Here is a 19,402-nt window from a genome sequence, read left to right as displayed (position 1 = left end):
CACTACTAAGATTATTTTAAGTCTATGACAAATGTAAACTTGTGTTCAACTAAAATTAATTATAATTCTGATGAGCTTTTTTGATACAAACAGTAATTATTTTCTATATTATTTTCTACAGAGTTCCAGTTTAATTTTACTTAACTCAAAATTTTTTTGACAAAATTTCCCCAATCTTGATACTCTTATCCCTAAGATAATTTATAAGGAGCTTGAGAAACCTCTAGTGCAAGGTATTGTATTGATGCAACCTAGAACTTGGCATGCTCTCCATTAAAAAGACAGATGATTTTGATATGTTTATTTAGCATTGGAACAATGGATGGTAAGTGGTTACTATTTACTTCGGCATAATCCATCTAAATAGAATTTATACTCATCAGGGTAATTTTATATAGTTTCTGTGTTTCATCTTGCCCTTGATTTATTTAGTATTTATTTATTTATACACACATACCCACTCATATTTTGCAGTACCGGGGACACACTACCACTAAGATACATTCTCAGTCTTTTAATTATTTGATTTTTGTTTTGTTTTGTTTTGTAAAAAACAGACTGCCATTATTTTGCTAAGACTGTCCTTGAACTAGTAATTTTCCTGCCTCAGCTTCTCTCCTGAGTTGCTGAGATTATAAGCATGTGCCTCTGTGCCAACCTTGATTATCATTTTAATAAAAAGGATAAACATTTACTCCCTTGGGAAGGGACTCAGGTCAGAGGTTAGCTTCTGCAGAAGCAGATGTTGATACAATTTGGCATTTGGGTCTCCACAATCATAAGAAGAAACAGCACAGAGGAGAAGCAGCATAGGGCATGGATTGGCAAGTCTTGAAAGGCATTGCCACCCATCCCCACATGCACACATACTTTGGCCAACCCCATGTAGTCACTGGATCATATATGACTCATAGAGTGTTCAACATTGGACTGAAATGGCCAGGTCTTATCTCCCAGGATGGAATCAGTCATTGGAGGGGTCCACCCTGGCAGCTCTCTGCAAAACTCTGAGCAAACCTTGAGGCAACCACCAGTTTGAGGCTGCCTACTGATAGCTGGGTAACAGTTCTCACATGGATAGGAATCTGGGCAGCTCCTCTCCGTGTTCACTGCAATCCCTGCCACCTTGTTATCTTTCATCATGTTCATTTTTAAATTCTGCATTTTAGCTGCATTTTAGATTAAATATGTAGCCAAGTACCATATCTCAGGAACCTATGGTTCCTATCTTAATCAGGTGAGAAATCTCTTCCATCAGTTCTTGATATCAGTTCTCAATATCAGAATCCAAATTTAGAAAAGAACAAAGTATTATGGTTTTTTTTGTCACCTGATGCTAAATTTGAGATTTTCCCCTCAGCTCCTCAAAAAATCACAAATATGTCTTCTTTTGTCTTATCAAAAGAAGAGATGCTAGAAGTGACAGGCCCTGTTGACTGTGGTCCTTATTTCTCAATTAACATCAGTGTAAGTTGTCAATTCAGAAGATAAATCTGTATCCAGGTTAAGTGTTATTCATGAAATTGTTTCAGAGGTTACACCCTTTACACCAGTGTTTCTCATAATGAAATCCTCAGACCTCATCACCTGGGTTCTGGTCCATAAGTACAAATTCTAGGCAGAGTGTGGGTGGGTATGGCTCAGTGGTAGGACAGGTGTACCCTGGGTTTGATCTCAAAATAGGAAGGAGGGAAGGAAGGAAGGAAGGAAGGAAGGAAGGAAGGAAGGAAGGAAGGAAGGAAGGAAGGAAGGAAGGAAGAAGGAAAGCTTGTAGATTGCCACCTCAGATTTACTGAGTGAGAAATTACGAGGGTGAGACCCAGAATGTCATGCTGTAATAATTAGCCTTCCCAAAGATACCGGTGCCTGGAAAGTTTGCAAACCATTTCCATACAGATAGATGTAAAAACCCTAGAAATATGTTAAAATTCTCAATGTCCATTATATATCCTTACCCTCAGGAGAAACACTAGTCAGATTCTCATGAAAGATTTATGAATTTTACTGCAATAGAGAATTTTATGCTCCTGCATTTTTATATTACTGGTTACTATAATAAATTAATCACAGCCTTTAGTTCCATTTTGGAGCAGGTTTGAGCCCTTCCTTATTGCTGGCTTGAAGACTGCTATAAGCTACAGACTTGAATTGGTATCTTCCACCAAAGGGTACCTCAGCAACTGATGGAAGGCTGATACCAGTAATTTCAAGGCAAAGTCTCATGGTCAGGCTATGGGGCTTTAAGATAACTCCACTTAGATAACAAAACTTCCTCAAGACAGAGTCAAGATTTACAATCCTTTTCATTCTAGCAGCAGCAGATTTCATAAAAGTAAAATAAGAATTAATTACATAAAACTAAACGAACCAATGAAAGAAATTTAACACTAGTTGTTTAGTTTGGAATATATTTAGTATCATTTTTAATGTTCTATTATCTAATTGGTATGTGAGAAGGCCCTTCTCCTTTTTAAAAAAGTTTTTTCTCTAAGTCTCAATTTAGTAGACTATGCTTCTGCTGCTTAAGATGAAACATTTGGTAAATGACTGCTGATTCTTATCAACCCCTCAGCATTCAAATATTTACAGTCTCCTTACTTTCAGTGAAAATATGGTTATATGCATATTTTGTTTTTCTTTTTTATTGATTTTTTAAAAATAAATGACAGCTGAATGCATTTGAATTCTTATTATACTTATACAGCACAATTTTTCATATCTCTGGTTGTATATAAAGTGTGTTGACACCAATTCATGTCTTCATACATGTACTTTGTATTATGATGTCCATCACATTTCACCATCCTTGCTAATCCCCTGCCCCCTCCCCTTGCCTCCCACCCCTCTGCCCTATCTAGAATTCATCTATTCCTCCCATGCTCCTCACTACCCCGCTATGAGTCAGCCTCCTTATATCAGAGAAAACATTTGGCATTTGTTTTTCTGGGATTGGCTAACTTCACTTAGCATTATTTTCTCCAATGCCATCCATTGACCTGCAAATGCCATGATTTTATTATTTTTTATTGCTGAGTAAAATTTCATTTTGTATATATCTCATTTTTTTTATCCATTCATCCACTGAAGGACATCTAGGTTGGTTCCGTTTTCAATGGGAATCCATATTCTACCTTCCTAAAGTATAATTATACAAATTAATCGTGTAACCACAGCCATATATGGATGTGACATTTGAGAATGATTCTTATTTGTTATAGTATAACAAGCTCACCATTAAAGAACAAAGATGATATTTTGCTATGAGTTGCCAATGATTACAAGACCCTCCAAGACACACAGGAGTAAGGAAAGACATTTTTTGGTAGTCAGAATTATGAAATATTGGGAATACCTAGGAGATAAGATTTTACCCTGTCTACGAATACAGAAGGTAAAATTTCTTGGAGGGAGTTTCTTGGCCTTGCTTTGTTAGGTTCAAGAGAGAAGAACAAATAATGTAGACTTTTAAATATCCAAGCCAAAATTTCTTTAGAAAAATTTAAAACAAAAGTTAATTTTCTTTGCTTAATGTGCAAAACATTATGTTCTTGAAGAGCCTTGTATGTGTTCATTTATATTTCTTGTTACACTTATGTAAATAATCAATCAAAATTAAATGATGCTAGCCTTTTTTTCTTTTGCTAAATAATAGAGTTTTAAAAAGACTTATGGTTATGGTGGGGATAAGGGAGCAGTTAGAAAAATTATCCAAAACTTAGAATAAAGTTTAAAGATAACTGCTTGGCCTTTCAGTGTCATTGTTTAAATATGGATTATATAAATATGTAGGAGAAGGCACCCAGATTTGATTTGTTATTCGATATATTTTATTATAGTCCAGAAACTCTGAAATAACATAATTTATAGATTCCTTTTGGGTGGGAAAGATTACCTGGTTTCCTTACCTTGCATGCCATTAACTATATTTTTAAAAACTACTTTAACATTCCTTTGACTGCTTGACATAAATTTTTACTTCTTAAATTCTCCTTTGAACAAATCTAGCTATCTTACTGGTTACCTCATCAATTAATAAGGAATATCTTTGATATGCATTCATTTTATATTTGTATGATAGTCATATATTTTTTCTTTGAGAATTTTACTTTGATACTTGGGACCAAATGTGTTTTGGAATTCCAAATTCATCAGATTTTAGAAAGTGCAGAGATGTATATTTTATATATACAGCACCCAATACACAAACATCTTAATATTTCTTCAGCGAAACATATAAATATTTACACTCAGCAGGATAAAACGATTATAAATAACCTCATTTCATTCCACATTTGGTTTTACCACGTTATTCTGAACATCTTCAGAAGAGGTCAAGATGCTACCAAATTAGTTATGAAAAATGTGTCAGTTTTCAGCACTTAGATTTTGGTAGGCAATTAAGGGAATGTGAACCTACAATTTCTATTACAATCTCAAGCTGAATTCATTCAGTTTTAGGGGAGACATGTCAAAGATAATATGAAAAAGAGGAAGCTTGAACCCTTAAAAATCATTCATAATTTAATCTTAAAATGCAATCCATTTTTCTGAGAAGAAAAATAGAGTTGTAAAATACAACTCTCACAAAATAATAGCTAACACTCCATGATCCAAGTTTAGAAAAACTTCATACTCAAGAACTCTAGCAATCAAAAAATCTGAAACAAACAGAAGAAATGCAAAGGAATTTTTTTAACAAACTTTCTGAAGTTTAAAATAGGTAACTTTTTTTACAGTGATAATTCACCATAAATATAAACCTTTGCATAATATAGCAAATCTTTTTCAGTCTTTAAGTAAGTTAAATACTTAAAAGGAACACATTTATAGAAAGTAAATGCCAATTTATTAATAGTAAGAGTGGAAATTATCCTTTTATAATTCAAGGCATGCAAAATGTACCCCACAATGAATAAGGATGTTGAGTATAAAAACTATATACTAAGTTATTGAAACTTGAGAAAAATAGGAACAGAAGAGAAATTTTTATTGCACGAAAAATTCTTTTGTACTTATACTGTAAATATTTTTCAGAACTTTATGTAGTATTTTAAATCTTATAACTTTTTTTGAATTTCAAAACAATAATTAATGGGCTCTGGAGGATGAGACAGGGGGATTGTGAGTTCAAAGCCAGCCTCAGCAAAAGTGAGGCACTGAACAACTCAATGAGACCCTGTCTCTAAATAAAATACAAAATAGGGCTGGGGATGTGGCTCAGTGGCTGAGTGCCCCTGAGTTCAATCAGGAAAAGAACAAGAGAAAGGTAGAGATTTCTGTCTTTTACAGTGGTTCTTATGATTATTCCTTCATCCACTCCACCCCCAGTTTGCCAGAGGAGAAAATGAAACAGAAAGAATAAAGATGAAGAGAAGAGAGCCATAGACAAACAGGAAAGCTGGGATCCCAGGAGGACAAGAGAACTACAGGAATGAGCATCATGGTGGAACCAGTGCTCCTTTGGTTGCCTGCAAAGTTTAAACAATGAAATCTCCTGTTAGCATATGAAATGAGACAAGAAGACTGATATTTGGCTCCAGTTGTGCAAAGTTCTGCTGAGAGTAGAGACCTGTATTTTCCATCTCTCAGTGGTGCCACCCACTCAGATTTCTCATACTCTGAGCTACCTGCCCCGACACAGAGAAAATCCCACTGTTACTATCTCAGGTCTCCAGGGAGGAAGAGCATTCTCAACTGATTTCCCTCTGTTTCCATCCCAGGGGTTTGCAAGGATGGACTTATATGTCGTCTACTCGCCCACTCACTTATCCATCTAAATGTATATGCTAAAAATGCCTCCATTGTATAATTTTCACACATAACAATGCTCACTTATAAATAATGCATTCATAGTACTCAGACAAGATTTTATTCAATACCAAATGTAAAGGTAGCAAAGGGGGCCTTTGCTATTGAAAGTTATTTTTAAAGGCCATCTCTCCTAAAATTTATCTCATCAAAAATCACGACAGATTATCTTAGTTTCAACAGCAGTTAGGAATATTAATGGAACACTTAGTATTTTGTATTTGAAAACCATAATATGCAGAAAATTTTAACTGTGGTAAAAAGTACAAATAAGAATTAATCTTTCATATTTATTAATTTTTAAGAAGTTAGCTGTTTTACATGTGTTGCAATTTGCTTTTTCTGTAGAACTAGGACAAGAAATCTGTGGTTTTAAGAAACATTTTATACTTAAAACATGTACACATTTAGTACGTTTAAAATGTTTTAGAAATACATTCTCAACAGTCTCTTGGAATTAAGAATTTGTGTGTGATGTTCCCCCTGGCCTGCCTGGATCTCACTTTTTCCATATACCCTGTATTAATTAGTCTTCTACAATGAGAATGACTCCTATTGGTAGCCCCCATCCTATTTTCTATCAATAAAGCAAAGCTTAATATTAATTATTTTATTAATTCATGTATGTTGGCTACCATGGTTAAATTCTAAGTATAACCTCAACTGGACAATATGTGGTTATAGACTAGAGAAGAGAGGCAGACAAGGAAAAAGAGAGTGAAATAATGTTTCAAAATAACATGGAAAGCCAGACATGAGTGTTGCACACCTGTGATCCCAGCAGCTCAGGAGGCTGAAGCAGGAGGATGGGGAGTTCCTAAAGCCAGCTTTAGCGACTTAGCAAGGCCCTAAGCAACCCAAGGAGACCTTGCCTCTAAATAAATACTAAAAAGGGCTGGGTTGTAGCTCAGTGCTTAAGTACCTCTGGTCCAATTCCAGGTAATAATAATAATAATAATAATAATAATAAGTAACATGGAAAGACAGTAGTTTTCCATGTGGAAGGTGGTAATTCAAGACCAGAAAACTCAGATTCTGCTCTCCAGATGCCAAAAAATAAGATGGCCTTCACAATCATTTCTGCAGAGATGGGGGCACTGTAACATCATTTTCTCATGTGGAAATACAATCCTAGAGAGTGTGTAAGATGGAAGAGTGCAACTTCTTCAAGTCCAGAATTCCCCCAATTCATGCATCATCTGAAAATAATAGGAATCACCATAACTAACAAATGTCCAGTTTTGTAGCTGAATTTCAAACACTTCAGGCTGAGGAATATGAAGTCTGATCCTAGATAACTTCTATTCTAATGTAAACGTTGTGGATGCCAAGGAGCTGACACTCCTGAAGAGGTTCAACCTGCATCTAGGATGGTGAAAAAGGACTGTCCAGGTAGGAAGTGGTCAGAGAGAATGGTCTTGGCTACTTGTAGTTAATTTACTCATTTGACGAAGGACCATCAATTAGCATTAAAGCCATGTTGTAGCCAGGTGCAGTGATACACACCTGTAATCCAAGCTACTTGGGATGTCAAAGCAGGAGGATTGGGAGCTTGAAGCCAGCCTTGGCAAAGTAAAAAGAAAAAGAAGGAAAAAAAAATGAAAAAGGCCAGGGATGTAGTATACAGTGCTCCAAGGTTCAACCCCAAGTACCAAAAACAAACAAACAAACAAATAAATAAAAAAATAAAAACATGTTGTGCATATTCTGTGAGTGAGTAATCACAATGTCTCTTAGGAATGCAAATGTTCACTCTGATATCAAATTTGCCTAGGTTCACTGTCACCCCAGCTCAGCCTCAACTCCATGACACAACCTCTTGTTAACAGTCCCTGTTATTTCTGATAATCACCAAGAATGCTGTGCACATACTCCAAAAGGCATTCCCTCACGTTCTTCTTCTCTTGATTTCTGACTAGGTGTCTCACTGCAGCCCAGACTGCCTGGCATCCTCGTAGGGATGTTGCAGTGCCAGGACAGCTGCTCTTGCCCTGAGGCCCCACCACCAGCCTTCTGAAGGTCAAAGCTGACTCTGGTCTATGGCCAAGTGGTTGGTTTACCTCCCACATAATCAGAGCTGTTGCCTGGACCTTTGCAGCCCCTCTGCTCATTGCCTGATACTGACATGGTTTTCTGTCCAGTCTTCTACTGTGATATGGATGGTAGATTGCTTGCAAAAGTGGTGCCATCTCTCCAGAGCTCCCTTCCTTTATGTGGGATATTTTCACTGAGGTGGAGTCAGTTTCCCTGCTTCTTAAATCTGGGGTTGTCTTGCAATTCGCTTTGGAAAACAGACATCGTTCCCTTCCCTCTGTTAAGAATATCAAACCCAATAATAATGAGAGCTGATGACAAGTTACATCTATTTTAGGCTAGTCACTTTGCAAAGTGCTTTTTAAAAATATATTAATCAATTTTAACATGCATTACCTCTCAAAATTGCCCAAAACACCATTTTTTGACATCTACATCTTGAACAAAGAGCTGAGCAATATTCTCAGAATTCTCATTTTTAAACATGGATTGATATTCTCAGATTTCTGCCAACCATATATGTGAAATAGCTAGTTTTTAAAAATACACATACATGCAGATATATTTAACTATGATAAATTTCATTTTCTTGGTTTTAGGCTACGCATTCCAGCTAACTTCGATCTGTTTTTCATCTCGTCTGTTTACTAAAATATTAAATATCATTTGCCACTTTGTACTGAATAGTACTGAGAACAAAAGAAGTCCTTCAGTTTCCTGTCATCTTCCTTCTTCCAGTTATGACATAAATCTACTTTAATATGATCTGATCAACTTGAAACTGGTCCAGCTGACCTGTCACCTAGTTCAGTTTTTAAACTCAAAAACCTATCTATAAAAAATGGCAAAATCTTAAAGAATTGTGAATAATATTTTAAAATACTTTAAAAATACTTAGCATAGTATGAATCAAAAATAAGTACTTGCTGGGCACAATGGAGCATGCCTGTAATCCTCAGCTTGGGAGGTTGAGGCAGGAAGATCATGAGTTCAAAGCCAGCCTCAGCAAAAGCACGGTGCTCTGCAATTCAGTGAGACCTTGTCTCTGAATAAAAAATAGAAAATAGGGCTAGGGGACTTGACTCAGTGGTCAAGTACCCCTGAGTTCAATTCCCAGTATCCGAAAAACCCACAAAAAACAAAATGTACTCGATATAACTTAATATTTTTTCTTTCTTTCAGTCAAGTAATGTTTGTTTGGAATGCTGGCTCTATACAGTTTCTTGTATTATTCTTCAGTCATTAGGCTGTTGCTTAAATTCCCTGAAATCTATCAGAAAGAATGCAAATGGGTCCTAACTTATCAATTTAGGCAGCAATGTTATGTTTAGAACACCGGAGTGTGTTGGCTTTAAGCTCTGTATTTCCAAAGGATTTGTATGTCGCTCATGCTTAGGCAACATTCCCAGTTTATCTGGGCACTGGGATTAAGGACCACACCCAGCTGGCCCAAATATCTAGCTGGATGATGGCTCCATTTCCTTGATAACCTGAAACTCAGCTCACACCCTGGCCTGTGCAGGGCCCATTCATTGAAATACTGCTTTACTGACCTGGTAAAGCAGGCTCCCCATATCACTCCACCAGCTACACTTCTCTCAGGTGAGCATTTACCTTGCTCACAGCCGTGAAAACTGGGCTTCTTATTCCCCACATTTTCACTTTCTTCCCCATTAGGTCCTTCCGGAATGGAAAGCAGGATTTCAGCTTGCTTTTGGCTTTCCCCACATCTCATAGAGTTCATGCATGAACTCATGAATGTTCTTGTGTGTAAAGTCCATGTAGTTACAGAAATGGGCAACAAACTCAGAGGCCTCCCATTTGGCCTAGGAATAGTGATGTTGGAGAGACAAGTATGATGTGCAGAAAACATTGAGAATCACTGATTTACCAGGAAAAGATCAGGATCCTCATTCCAATTCTGGAATTACAACGTAGAGCCTCAGTCAGAGACTGATGGATTTAGTCCACCTTCCTTCTATTGCTCCCATTCTTTCTTCCCACTCATCCCCATGATCCTACAAACCTGCCTAGTAATCAACAATGTAGGAGACAAAAAAAAAAAAATGATACCTTCTCTCATCTCACACTTGATTCATGGCTGATATCCCAAAATAAAAGACAGGTAAATGAGAGAAAAGCAGAACAAATTTATTTAACCAAAGTTTCTCGTGATCAGGAGACTTCAGAGGCAAAGACTCAGTGAACCTAGGAAAAACTGTGTTTTTATGTTTAGAAAATGGGCATTGGTATTAGAAGTACAATTGGAAATAAAGGGGTATTGTAAGGAGATCAATAATGAGCATGGTGGGAACATGAGGTTAAGAGAACAATTTTCTAAAATGAGTCTCCTGTATTGACTCCCCCACAAGCTTTCTTTGCCAAAATGCAATCTACCTGCAGCCCTGCCTGGCCTGAGGGAACAGGAACTGTCACATTCCTCAAGGAACTGAGGCAGCCTCCAGAAGGCCCAACAGTCAGTGTAGATAATGAATGATGACAGTGGGGGCGGGGGCAAGAGAAGATGATGGCTGATTATCAATGGGTTGCTAACAGCTGACACCTCCAGGGATCCCACTTCCCAACACAAGCAATTACCTGAGGGCTGTTCTTTCCTGCTCTTGGGCACAAACCCAGATAAGACAGGGGGATTCTGGGAGCCTCTAAAAGAGCAAGACACACCCACTTCTCTGTGCACCCAGCTCTGCCGAGAAGTCTGCTACTGTTCTTAAACCTTGCCTTCTACTCTTGCCTCGGTGTTTGTCATGTGTTTAATCTTCAACATCAGAGGGATGATGACCCAATCCTGATCTCACTATGATCTTACAGGGGAATTTAGCAAGACCTGTTTGTTCATATTCTTCTTGGCCTCCAGGTATAGGGCAGGACTCACCTGGAATGAGGATCTTATGATCTTATGATGAGAAGGGTCAGAGAATTTTTTTTTTTATTTTCTATTTGGTTTTTTTCCAGTTATACATGACAATAAATGTATTTTGACATATTATACACACATGGAGTACAACTTGCCATTCTTCTGGTTGTACATGATGTAGGGTTACATTGGTCATGTATTTTAGATATGAGCATTGGAGAGTAGTGTTCAATTCATTCTACTCTCTTTCCTATTCCCATTCCCCCTCCCCTCCCTTCCTTCCCCTTTGTCTAATCCAAAGTACTTTCTATTGGTTCCTAACCCCCTCACCCTCTTATTGTGAGTTAGCATCCACAAATCAGAGAGAACATTTTTCCCTTTGGTTTTGGGGATTGGTTTATTTCACTTAGCATGAGAGTCTCCAGTTCCATTCATTTTCTGGCAAGTGCCATAATTTCATTCTTCTTTATGGCTGAGTATATATACACATATTTCATTGTGTATATATACCACATTTTTTAAACATTCATCTGTTAAAGGGCACTAAGGCCGGTTCCATAGTTTAGTTATTGTGAGTTGAGCTGCTCAAAACATCCATGTGGCATGTCACTGTACTATGTCCTTGTGACCCTGCTTCAAGAGAGAAAGGCGAGAGAGGTCAGAATGAACTTTTTGCTTTGACAGTTTTCTCAGTTGCCACAGTGCCATATTTAGGGGTATCATGTTCTGAATCCCCCTAGGTGTATTAAGTTGTGATTGGAGGAGGGTATTCTCTGGGCATACTGCTGGGCATATGATATTAACCCCTCACACAGATTCAGACTCAACTGTGATAGTAGAACGCTAAACCAGGGGTTCATTTCATAAATTGGGTTAAATAATACATTTTACACAGAGAGATTAAATCAGTCCAGCCAGTTAATTATGTCCTATATTTATGTCAAAAATAGAACAGTTTTCTAAATGGCTTAGCTTTTTCGACTGATGCTTTTGGCAACACGTACACAGCGTTCCTGTTATAAACACTTCAGATATTTTTCACTAAGATATAACTGAATATATCACCCAAAGAATATTTCCCCACTTTCTAGTTTGCATAGCCCAGGCCATATTTTTAAACCATAATTTATGAATCTGTAGATTAGATATCCGTGATAGTAATGTTCAGCAGTTTTTCAAAAACCTGTTGGCCATTTGTATGTCTTCTTTTGAGAAATGTCTATTTAGGTCTATTGCCCATTTATAATTGAGTTGTTTGGTTTTTTGCTATTGAGTTTTTAAGAGTTTCTTATATCAGCCCCTTGTCAGATGTAATTTAAAAGTATTTTCTCTTTCTATAAGTTATCTCTACACTCAATTGATCATTTCCTTTCTATGTAGAAGTTTTTAACATTAAAAAGCATCACTAATCTAGCCAGGCACAGTGGCACACACCTACAATCCCAGCAGCTCAGGAGACTGAGGCAGGAGGATTGCTAGTTCAAAGCCAGCCTCAGCAAAAACAAGGTACTAAGCAACTCAGTGAGACCCTGTCTCTAAATAAAATACAAAATAGTGCTGAGATGTGGCTCAGTGGTTGAGTGCTCTTGAGTTTAATCCCCAGTACCCTCCCTCCAAAATTATTAATCTCCAGTGTAATGCAAATCAAAATCACAGTGAAATGTCATCTCACTCTAGAAAGAATAAATACTATTAAAATGATTAAAGATAATAAGTGAGGATGTAAGAAAAGAAAACTCTTATACATTGTTGGGGGGGATGGATATAAATTAGTAGAATCATTGTAGAAATTAAAGTTTTTCAATTTCCTCAAAAAATTAAAAATGGAACTATCATATGATCTTTCAATTCTACTACTGGGCATATATCCAAAGGAAATGAAGTCAGTCTGTTAAGACATCTGCACTCCAGTGTTTATTACTGCACTATTTGCAATAGTCAAGAAATAGACACAACCTAAGTGTCCATCAGCTGCTGAATGAATAAAGAAAATATGGTACATCTCCACAATGAAACACTATTCATCCATTTAAAAAAAAAAGAATTAAATGCTGTCATTTGTGACAATATGAAAGGAACTGGAGATAGTTCCATTAAGTGAGATAAGCCAGCCACAGAAAAGATAAGTGACCTGACTCATATGTTCCTATAAGAAAGTTGATCTCCTAGAAGTTGAGAGTAGAATGACAGTCACCAAATACTGGGAGAGTAGAGGGAAGGAACAACAGGGGGAAAAGGAGATGGGTACTAAGTCACAGTTAGAAGGAGCAAGCAGTGCTGTTATTGCACAGTGGGGGATAGAGGTAATAATATATTGTACAAATCAGAAAGCTAGAAGAAAGGATTTTAAAGATAATTAAGGAGATAAATATGTTTCAACCATGTTACCTCATGAATATGTACAGTTTTTTTAAATATTTATTTTTTTAGTTGTAGTTGGACTCAATACCTTTATTTTATTTATTTATTTTTATGTGGTGCTGAGGATTGAACCCAGTGCCTCATACTTGCGAGGCAAGCGCTCTACCACTGAGCCACAACCCCAGCCCCAGTATGTACAATTTTTATGTATCAGTTAAAAAACAAATTTAATTGAAATAAAAAATCTCCACACATGATCACTAATTACAGAAAATAAAGTTCCTTAAGGTAAACACACAGAGCAAAAGGATTTATGATGTATTCGAAATATTATCCATTACATTAAAAAATTTCCTTTTTAATTAAAAATAAATTAATAAATATCAGTGATAGAAAATGCTTTATTCACACTCTCAAAAGTGTATATATGTATATTTTTCAAGTAATCTCTGAAAGTAAAATGGAATGTTACCTTCATTTTTTTTTTCAAAGAGACCGGATTTAGTAAACAGCATTATCTTGAAAGCAACTAGTTCTTTTTAATGCTTATCATGCTTTCTTTGTATTCAGTTTAAATGTCACACATCAGCATCTATAGGTGGGCTATTGTCAGTGACCTTTTATAATATGTGGAAAAAGCACCAGGATTTTTTTTTCTTGCATTTTCAAAGAAATGGGGAAAAAGACTCTTTCACTGCCAGAAACACCTGCAATCAGAGCTTAATGTTCCCCATTATTTGAAATTACAATTACAGTCAATAAATATTGATTACATATTCAATAGAATTCTGTAGATCCCTTGAGCCAACATCCAAAAGCATGAGGATGGAGGTAAGCTCTTCTTAATAGATTTTTTATGTGACTCTGCAGAAAATGGTAACCGTAACCCAGGATCCCCTAGATTTATAAATAATACAAGAGAAGCATCTATGTTTAAACATAAACTTGCATCCTAAAGTGATTTTATATATTTTATACATATATAAATATAGGAAGATTTTACCCTGTATTGTAATTTAGCAACAGCAAATGTTAGATAAGCAAATGCTAATGACTCAAACTGGGTGCCTATGTTTTGGATTACTTGCTTAATAAGGCTAGCATTTAAATGGTCAGCTTTGAAGTTAACAAACAGCCATTCAGATGCATCAGGAGAGTTCTAGGGGTTTTGTAGCCATTGTTTTAATCTGACTGGCTTCAGACTCAACAAAATAACAGAGCTGGGATTTACGTGGTGAGGGCTATTTTTGTTAGTGGAAGGGATGAAAAGTTCCCTTTAAAATAAAATAGATGCAGCTGATCGTGTGGAGAGACTAGTATGTGGGAAGAACTAAATCTTCTAGCCCTCTCCCTGCCAGCCCTGAGATTTACACCACCATCTTCTTTCCCTCCAAGGCATCCATGCAAATTTTTTTTGTTCCCAAACATTTGCCCTGTGCGTTGCTCACAGCATCTCAGTCCTCTCTCAAAGGACTCCTGGGATACTGAGCCAACTGTCTACAAGATTCATTATTCTGGACTTTCTGGGGTTAACACCAAATCCTTTCCCTGTGGCAGTACAAATCCAAGGAGGAGGAGGGGGGGGGTGGAATTACATGAAAATTCCTAAGGGCATTGTCCATTAAAAAAAAAAAAAAAAAGAGGGCAATAATTAAGAGATAAAGTGAAAGGGGAGAGAACATTCTCACAGGATAATGGTCTCCTGCTGCTAAGAGAATGCCAAGCCAGAGCCAGCACCATTTATGGAAAATAAATGTCATGGTGAGGGAGGTTAAGACATTTACTTTCAACTCAGAAGAGCCAGTCTCTTGGTAAAGTCCTGTTATTTCAAATCATCAAAGCTGATTAAATCATTCATCCAAAAGATGTGCATGCTCAGAAGAGGGGTGTTCATGGTGTCATTAGCATCGTGAAGAATTAGAAGGCTTTGCATAAATATAAATAAATAGAGGAATGGTCATGTTTTCAGCTGGCGGAGAGGGGCAAGGAAAGCAGAGTTTGTAACCAAGTTCTCACCAGGCTGTGAGTGATTCCAGCTGCTTGGTACCAGTGTGCGTTCTATAGATGCCTTCTGAAAGCTATGCCCTTTTCATTGCAGTGTAAGAAAGAAATTGCTCCTGAGGTAGAAACTAAAGGTTGAAGGGTCTGGGAACTGGTAAGTGGTGGGTGGAGGAGGGGGCAGTCTTTATCGTGGAAATATTTTAAGGCAGGTAGGGCCTTTCAGTACTGTCAGACCACACTCACAGGACTAATTCCATAGCTATAGTTCACAGGATACACTCCAAAGGAATTGCAAGGTTGTTTGAAATGTCTATAAAGGTAACTCGATGGTGACATAGTTGACTAAATGTTTTTGGCCTTCCATGGAATGACATTTCAATTTATTGCTTTAAAAAAAAATCAAACATTGATACAGGCAGAATTTTTCAAATGAACGATGCACACGTTTGATTCATTCATGTCCTAAATATCACTCGTTCTGTACTGGTGTGACATTTTCGAATTGGATTCACCATAATAAAAGTTGCAAAGCTATGTAAAGGCAGGAAATATTTGGTAAGTGCCTACTATGTACAGAAATCCCATTGGATGCACCGGTTACATGTATCAGAGTGGAGTAACTGAAAGAAAGGAGAACAACTGCACCTGCTATTATCAAAAATAAAAAGTGTGATGACAATAGAAAAAAAATACTATGAGAACCTGGGAGGGACTAAAAACTCTTCCTCATGAAATCATAGACAGCTTCAAGACAGGTATGTTCACCAAGAGTGCGACCAACTCTAGACTGCAATTCTCCTCTATTTAAAGCTCCTAGTGGCTTTCATAACATTCAAGGTAAAAAAGAAAATCTTTCCTGTGGCACACAAGGTCTTCCATTCACCTCTCTAAGCACATTTCTTCCACTCCTCTATGGCTCATCCCAGATATCCAGGCCTCCCGGATGTTCCTAGAATATACTAGGCACACTGTCATCTCAGGGCCTTTGTGGAGAGCAGCTTGTACCCTGCTCTGAGTGACTCTATGTTGTATAGGTCAGTCGTGCCTGTCCCTCTGACATTCCATCATATAAAGCAGCTTACCAGGAACTACTTCACTCTGAGAACAAGTGATAAGGCATATGATTTGGTAATTTTTCTGGGCAAAAAGACAACCACCAAATGTTGGGCCTACAGAACTTATCAGAAAGCATAAGGCCAGCTTCACAGTACAACAATAAGGCACAAATTGATGGATTAATTGTGCTAATAAAAATGACCACCTGTGAACTTAAATTAAATCAGAAACACATGGATGCATTAGTGTGTCAAACTCGTATCAGCCAAAGCAAGTGCATGGGCTTACCAGGTTTACTTGTTATGGTTTAGATATGATATGTCCCCTGAAAAGTTCATGTGACAATGTAGGAATGCTTAGAGGTAAAATAATTAAGTTATGGGAGCTGTAACCTAATCGTGGATTAATGATTTGAATGGATTCTGGGAGGTAACTATAAGCAGGTGGGGCTGGGTTGGAGGAAGTAGGTCACTGGGGTTGTGCCCATGGGGATTTTATTTTGTCCCTGGCTTCTCTCTCTCTGTCTCTCATTCCCTCCCTTGTTCCTAGCTTCCATGACCTGAGCATCTTTCCTCCACTGCACCTTTTCCACCATGATGCTCTGCCTCCTCTCAAGTCCAAAGCAATGGAATTGGCTGACCATAGACTGAACCTCTGAAACTGTGTGAGCCCAGTATAAATTTCCTCACTAAGTTCCTTTTGTCAGGTATCTCTTGTAGCAGAGATGAAGAGCTGACTAACACAATACCACACCATGGAATGATGTAAGTCGCTCACCTGAGACTCATAAAAGGAAGGACCGGTAAGACAGTGGTACTGGGAACACTCACCATCAGACCATTTAGTGAATGCTTCAAGAGGGCCACAGGCGATGAACTCCTCACTCTCCCTAGAGCTTCAATTCAGTTCACTCTCCCGGCTTCACTCTCCACTTCCCACCTGCCTGGTGTCCAATTTTTGCCAAGCAAATTCTGCACCCGGAATATCCCTGGGCTCTCAAGGAGTTCTTAGGTTGGTTCTAATCTTACCTGACCATCTGCAGTGACTGTTTTGCATCTGTATCAGCTCTCTGCTTTGGCTTTCAGTTCTGCCTCTTGAAACCCTGTGGCTGCCTTAACCCTTTCTGAGCTTTTCTGTGTTATAGATACTAGTGAATAAAACTGTAATGCAATCAAAGAACTCATAATGGCCTCAGTGGTGACACCAAGGGAACTGTGAGTATTTCAATGAAAAATAAAGCCAATGAAAATGACGTAGCTCATGAATTTACTGTGATTCAATAAATCCAGGCCATGTATGCCCGTAGCAGTTTAAGACGCTTCAGCAGGAGCTTCACAAGTTGGAGGCCAACCTCTGAAACTTGGTGAGACCCTGTCTCAAAATAAAAAATAAAAAGGTCTGAGAATGGAGCTCAGGGTGAAGCTCCCTGGGTTCCATCCCCAGTAACAATAGATAATGGATAGATGGATAGATAGATAGATAGATGATAGATGGATCATTCATGATAGCGGTGACCTGTGCTATTCCATCTGCCCTCAGACATCCTCAGAGCTTGCTCCTGTACAATTTTTAGATCTTAACACAAATGTTTCAAGCCACCATTCTTGAAACTAAAATTTCTCCTTCCCTGCCCTATGCTCCTATCTCCCTCCATGTTCTTTCTCTTCTATTTACCATTTACTATACTGTAAACTACTAGACCCTTGGACTGATTTTCTCTCCCCCAATTAGAATGTAAATGCTATAAAGGCACAAATTTCATATGTTTTGTTTAATTGAAATGGTGTCAAGGCCATAATATGTATTCCTTTTTTAAAATATATTTTTTAGTTGTAGATGAACACAATACCTTTATTTTTATTTATTTATTTTTTAATGTGGTGCTGAGATCGAATCCAGTGCCTCATATCTGGGAGGCAAGCACTCTGCCACTGAGCCACAATCTCAGCCCATAATATGTATTCTTAATTGAATGAGTAAGTGAGTGATTGAGTGAGTGGGAGATTACATGGGCATACTGCTTAATCTCCCCAGTCTCCTCGTTTCCATGTTTCAAAGGAAGGATTTTATTGTAGAAAGCTCTAACTCTCTAGCCAGCAATATAATACTATGTGTCCATAAAATTTCTCCTTGGAATGCTATAGACTATCTTTAAACAACATGGATTTTTTTAATATTATTCAATCAAATCAGAATGGAAACTGTCCTTATACTAACAAATCATTAATGTTTTTTTTCATCTATAAAATATAGGTGTTCAACTAAGGACCCCCATAATTTAAATAATATCAATCATTTGATCAGTGCACATTAAGTGCAACATATATTAATCAATCAACATTTAAACATTTCTCTATGGAACCCTTAGCATATGGGGGAAACTGGAAATGTGTATCGAACAAAAACCAGATATTATTTTGCTTGAGGCTGCAGTGTATATCAGTAGAAGAGTGCTTGCCTAGCATGCTCAAGGCCTGGCTTCCATCTCCAGAACTGTAATCTGGTTTACCAGTTTATTTAATTACCACATATGCATTCATCAGTGTCGGGCATGGTGGAAGGCATCTCCTCCATTCTACCATATTTTTTCATACTCCTTGGTCAGTAATACATCTTCTCATTGTCTTTAATTCCCACAGTGCTCATGATGTTCTTGTTGGCAATGCCCCTTCTCTCCACTTGTTCAGACACTGCTCCTGTCAGGGGTGCCCCTGCTACAGATGGCCCTGACTCCTTGGATTAGCCTTTCCTATCCTGAGTTCATGTTTGCCCCAAATACACTATCCTGTGTGTCATCTTGCACCTTTCCTCTGAACTTGACTTCACATCCCAATCACAAACAAAAACAAAAACAAGACAAAACAAAAAAAACCCCCACACATTTAATATTGGTTACTAGATTGAAAACACCAGAAAGTGACACGAGAATCACTGGTGGAGACCTAAAGCTGAAAAATGAACACTCTCCATCCAATCCACAGTGGAGTAATCCACTTAAGTTTAATAGGGATGTTGGTATTGTTTGTGTTATTCTACAACGTTATTGGGCATAACAGTTTTCAACAAAATGGCAATTTTCATCTTGAATGTTTGTTGCTCAGTAGTTTAGAAAAAATTCTGCATCTATTATAAACCATATCAAACATCTGTTAAAATGCTTTCATTCCCTATTTGTGACTACAAAAAAAATGGAACTTCATATAACATGAGTAGCAGTTATCATCACCAAACTAACTCACTGTCTCATTATTTTTTAAACTTTAAAAT

The sequence above is a fragment of the Ictidomys tridecemlineatus genome, chromosome 13, assembly GCF_052094955.1.
Source record: "Ictidomys tridecemlineatus isolate mIctTri1 chromosome 13, mIctTri1.hap1, whole genome shotgun sequence".
Lineage (NCBI taxonomy): Eukaryota > Metazoa > Chordata > Mammalia > Rodentia > Sciuridae > Ictidomys > Ictidomys tridecemlineatus.
Note: the sequence above shows the minus strand (reverse complement) of the source record.